The sequence below is a fragment of the Chiroxiphia lanceolata genome, chromosome 1, assembly GCF_009829145.1.
Source record: "Chiroxiphia lanceolata isolate bChiLan1 chromosome 1, bChiLan1.pri, whole genome shotgun sequence".
NCBI classification, from domain to species: Eukaryota; Metazoa; Chordata; class Aves; order Passeriformes; family Pipridae; genus Chiroxiphia; species Chiroxiphia lanceolata.
The window spans coordinates 62739876-62745236 of NC_045637.1; the positions used below are offsets into that span (position 1 = coordinate 62739876).

General features: G+C 42.8%; 1 long non-coding RNA gene across 1 annotated transcript; it reads right to left on the reverse strand.

Moving 5' to 3' along the window:
• Positions 1 to 2488: 2488 nt before the first annotated feature.
• Positions 2489 to 5361, reverse strand: LOC116793629. The gene is made up of 4 exons (XR_004359544.1): positions 5004 to 5361; positions 3637 to 3720; positions 3523 to 3561; positions 2489 to 2727 (listed from the first exon to the last, which is right to left on the reverse strand). It is a non-coding gene; the product is annotated as an uncharacterized LOC116793629 (long non-coding RNA).

Consider the following 5361-nt stretch of genomic DNA (forward strand, 5'->3'; position numbering starts at 1 on the left):
TTTTCTGCAGAAATGGCAGCAGGCTCCTGCTCTTTGGTAGAAGAGTTAAGCTTCCCTAATGACCTGGTTTTGGCTGGGAAGAAGTTAATTTTCTTCCCAGTATCTGTAATAGTGCTGTGGTTTGGATGTAGGATGAGAATAATGTTGATAACACACTGATGTTTTGGTTGTTGCTGAGCAGTGCATACACTAAGTTAAGGACTTTTCAGTTTCTCGTACAAACCCACCAGTGCACAAGAGGGTGCACAAGAAGTTGGGAGGGGACACAGCCTGTACAGCTGACCAAAGAGACATTCCATACCATATGGCATCATGCTCAGCATATAGAGCTAGGGGAAAGCTGGCTGGGGTGCGCTGCTTGGGAACGGGCTGAGCATCAGTCAGCAGGTGGTGAGCAATTGCACCGTGCATTGCTTGTTTTGTATATTCTAATTAGTGGTGGTAGTAGTAGTAGTAGTACTTTCCCTTCCGTTTCTCTCGTATTAAACTGTCTTTATCTCAACCCATTAATTTTACTTTTTTCCCCCCAGTTCTCTCCCCCATCCTGCTGGGGGAGGGGAGGGCAATAGGAAGTGTGAGCCGGCGGCTGTGTGGTGTTTAGCTACCTGCCAGGTTAAACCACAACACCTAAGCAGCACACCTGTGCTCAGTGCACTTTGCTCCTTTTGTTTGTAAGTTTGTTTTGGCACTCCTCACTCCCACCATCTCCAGAGGGCTGCACAGAGCAGCATGTGTAACACAGCTCCAGGGATGACATTTCCAGCCCGCAATGGGCTGCGGCAGCCATGACTTGCCAGTTTCATTCAAGTTTGGATTTCAAGATGATTTTCACAACCCCAAATACTAGCCTCTGAGCTCATCATCCTATTCCTGGAGCCAGGGCTGTAAGTTCAGGCCTAGAGTGCATACACCACGATTTGTTCTTTGGTATAAGGGCAGGGGGGAGGAAATGGAACTGATTTCATCAGCTCACTCTAACAGCGTATCTCAGCTGATTCAGAGACGCCAGAAGGTTTAGACATGATTGAAGAAAGCTGATGCTTAAACTCTCTTAACCTGTGACGTGATACTAGTGCCCACTTCTGATCTTTAAGATATGATAAGCCTGAAAGAAATAGTCCAGATCCTCTCAGGTAAATGATTCATTTCTTTATATAAGAGGAAAAAAAAGGAATCATTGCTATTGAGAGGTCTGAGGCCTGTGCTGTAGTAAGACATAAACAATAATAATAATTAGCTTTCATTTATGTGTCTTTATTTCCTAAACTCCCTATTGTAATTTTACAGATGGGGAAACAGAGCAGAGGTAAATGGATTTCTACAAAGGCACAAGCCAGGACAGAGATAAAGCAAAAACCAAACCCAGACAGTCAGTTGCTTTGGCAGCTGAGATTTCCCACTCCTCTCCTCAAACCCCTTATCCTACGGCAGCTGAAGAAGTGCTACCCCTTGGTTCTCGGAAATGGGCAGTTCGGATAGCACAGGAGTGAGAAGGCAAAGAGACAAACAGAGCAAATGTAGTCCAAGAAGAGGTGAGAGAGACAGTAAATGAAATGCATTGCTTGGTGACATAGGTAAATGATTTGGAGATCATCAGGAGCAAAACAAACAGGGTAACCAGAAAGACAAAGTAATAAAAAGCAGATGAAATTGAAAAGGTTCTGCTCACAGAAAGATATTAGGAAAAGTAAATAAATAACAAGTTGATGTTTTTGAGGAGCTATCCTTTATCAACACAAACAGAAGGTCTGCCAAAAAGGCAATGCCTGCAGAACAAGCCTAAATTATTATCTGATGTAAATTATTATTTTCTTTACAGTTGTGTTTGTGTAGTACTCCATGTGGTAAGTAAAGAGACTCCTTCTGAGGAATAAAGATTCTCAATCCAGTCAAGAATTAAATTTAGAAATTAAGGGCTCAAAAGGAAGCCATAAAAATAAATTACAAAATAATAATGATAATTGCTATTATTTTATTAATTGCCATTATTTTACTACTTAAAAGATGGAGGGGGAAATGTTAGTTTTTATTAAAAATATTAACTAATTATTAACTTATATAATTTTATGATATTTTAAAAATATTATAAACCATCCCCATGGCCTTGATCCTTTTTTAAAATCCATCTCTCTGTAATAAATGTTCCGGTCTTTGAGATATTTGCCTAGGGTAAGATGAGCTTGAACTTTTTTTATTTTCTTCTCCTCTCTAATTTTTCTTTAAGTGAGCACAATCAAGTAAGATTGTCCCTTTGAAAGTATCAAGGCCAATGCAAAATGCAGTTCTTTTGTATCCATTATAAATCCAGTTTAAAGCTGCTTCATTATTACATAATTAATGTACTTAATTTAAGATCCCTCTGAATGCTCCTTCATCTCCTTGTTTAATAATCTGCTATGCTTGCATGTCTGAACCTTGTCTGGTCCTGGCTTCTCCCATTCCTAATCAGCTCTTACGTGGGCAGCAGGAATTATGCTCTCAACAGCCCCTCTGCTTAATATGATCACAGTTCAGTCAATGGCTTTGTCTAACAGGCAATTGTTCTATTTGCTCATATGTGACCTCCTTTACTTTTAATTTTGGATCTCCACAAGCAAGAAAGAATCGTCTATTGTCTTACAAGCCAGGCAAAGTGAACAGGCTGAGTCAGTCCAGGAATATTCAAGCCTCCCCATCTGTGGTATTGCAGAATTCCAGGGCAATTCCACCAGTTGGTGGAGCTTCTGTCTGGGAAAACAGAGCTATTGTGAACAAAGCATACTGTGCATATTTCTAACATTCATAAAAGACTGGGTTTGAATCATTTGAATCTTTCTCAAAATTTCTTCCTTTGAGGCAAAAATTTCCAATGCATGGCCTCAATCCAATTATAGTCATTTGGAAAATCTGAGCATAAACCACACGACCATTTCTTCAACTAGTTGTGAAAAGAAAAGATAAACTTTTTGACTGTAAAAGTGTGACAGCAGGCTAGATTAGATTGAGACTTAATTTAGTCAAGACTACGACTCAGTTTTGGCAGGGGGTAGGCTAAGATACACCTTCTCCTCTTCCCCATCATGACCTCTATTTGACAAGGACAACTTTCAAGCAAAGGAGGTGGAATAAGTTCCTCTTTCAGTTTGGAAACACAGCAGTGATAAACTGGGTGTCCTGACAACCTGTTGTAGGACTACCTCACATATAGAAACTTGCTGGCCTAACCATGTAAGGCAGCTGAGGCAGAGCTGCTGTTCTCGGCTATCAAACTCAGCTAAGTGTCATTTTGACCAGGATCACATCCTGTTTTCAAGACTTTAATCGCCCTGATCAGCGCCAGAAACTGTTACATTTATTTTCTGAATTTTCCTCTGAAGGGCAGGATTCTGACTCAGACCTAAATCCAACCATGTTTTAGGATGACCAGCTTAAAAACTGCAGTGTATTTTATAGTGTCCCATCCCCACAAATTCAGAAAGCCAAATTAATCATCTAACTCTTCACATGCTTGCAGGGTGAGAAAAGGATACGAAACAGACTTACTGCAACAAGTTGGTACGGGCTATATCCCAAATCCCACCCCTCTGGAGCAAGGATACGTAGTTTAGGACTGCAGGAAATCTCAGGGTATTAGAACTCTACCTTGAAGATGCTCACGTGTGAGCTTTTTCAAAGACAGACCTGGAAGGAGGTGGGTACTATCTTCTGTTGGCTCTGTAGCTTTTTCAGTTATACCACTTCCTAGAAAACAGAAGAACTGTGATTCAGGTCCTTTCTCCCCTTTAGGAGACTCATATCCACGTTGACCTTTATGTGAGAGAATGGCCTCATCACCAGGTTATTGGTTGCCTAGGAAGGTATGGAGGGGAAAAGGCACTTTTACATAGAAATTGTGCTCAGTCAGGCAAGAAAGTTCGCTTAAGGCCATGATAGTATTTTTATACTATAGGTGTGTAATATGAAATAACACAAGCCATACTTGAAGCAGGAATGGATAGGCAGATCTCCTCCATCCCAGCAGACAGCCTGAAGCACTAGACTACAGTGCTTGCACGCAAACCTGAAAGTGGCTTCACCACTTCAAACAGGTGGGTGAGATACCACCCAGAATGATGCAGGGATTACAGCAATCTCCTGGGAGGTGGGAAATGTAGGTTGAGTTTCCCCATCCCCACCCTCGCCCCCTGCCCCAGACAAACTATGTGAATGGATGTTCTATTTTCTGTGCAAGTGCTGAAACTACTGAGCTACTGTGTAATTTGGATGCACCACCTGATTCCTCTTTTGGGTTTTTCCTAGAAGGTGGCATTTAGGCAGAGGAACAGTTGGTTTCTACATCCTGGAGGAAGATAGGAAATTTTATAAAGAAAACCCCCAGGGGATACTCTTTGCATAGGAGGTTAGACTAGGTGTCATTTTTGTGGCACTACTGAATCTATCATAGAATGATTTGGGTTGGAAGGGACCCTAGAGATCATCTAGTTCCAACCCCTGTGTCATAGGCAGGAAACCTTCCACTAGACCAGGTTGCTCAAAGCCACATCCAGCCTAGTCTCAAATATCTTCAGGTATGGAGAGTTCACAACCTCTCTGGGCAACCTATTCCAGTGCCTTGGCATCTTCACAGTAAAGAACTTCTTCTAATCTCAACCTGCCCTTCTGCACCTTAAGGCCATTCCCCCATGTCCTATCACTGTCCAATTTAGGTGCCTTCAAATAGACGGCAGCTGATCAGGATTTCTGGATTGCATTTTTTGACTTGGATATCCTGTGGTAAAAGCCTAAAACCAGTGACATTTTCATTGCCTTGACCCCAGAAATTTGCAGCCTAAAGACTGGCCTGGACTGTACAAGTTCTGGTCTTGGGGAAGCCAACTGCAAATTCTGATAAGGAGTTGTCATCAAGTTAGTTGGCCATAAATGCAAATGCATGGGTGGGCACTGAAACCCCTCAGCCTCTCCACACTGTCTGCTCCCAGTGCCCCTGCGTAACCATCAGTCTCCCCAGCTCTGGCAGCACCCACCAAATGTCACTTGACAATCTTCCCCACTTCCCGGAGCTTTATTTCTCCCAAGGCCTCCTTCACATCGCAGCAGGCTTCCCCCTCTTGTTGCAGTGCTTTGTTTTATTATCCTGAGTTATCCAGTAAGCCCCGGGAGCGACATCCGCTGGCCCTCACTCCTGCACCATCGCCTCCAGCGAATCAGCGAATCAAGCTGTGTACGCATCAGTTAGACAATTTGCCTTGTGTTGTTCCTGGCCCCTTATCTCTCCCTCCGCCTCGGTGTTTATGCTTAATAATTGGGAGTTCCTTGCATGAAGAACTTCCTTTTCGCCGCTTGGGAAGCGCACGGCATATAGTGAGTGACCTCTTGCGTCAC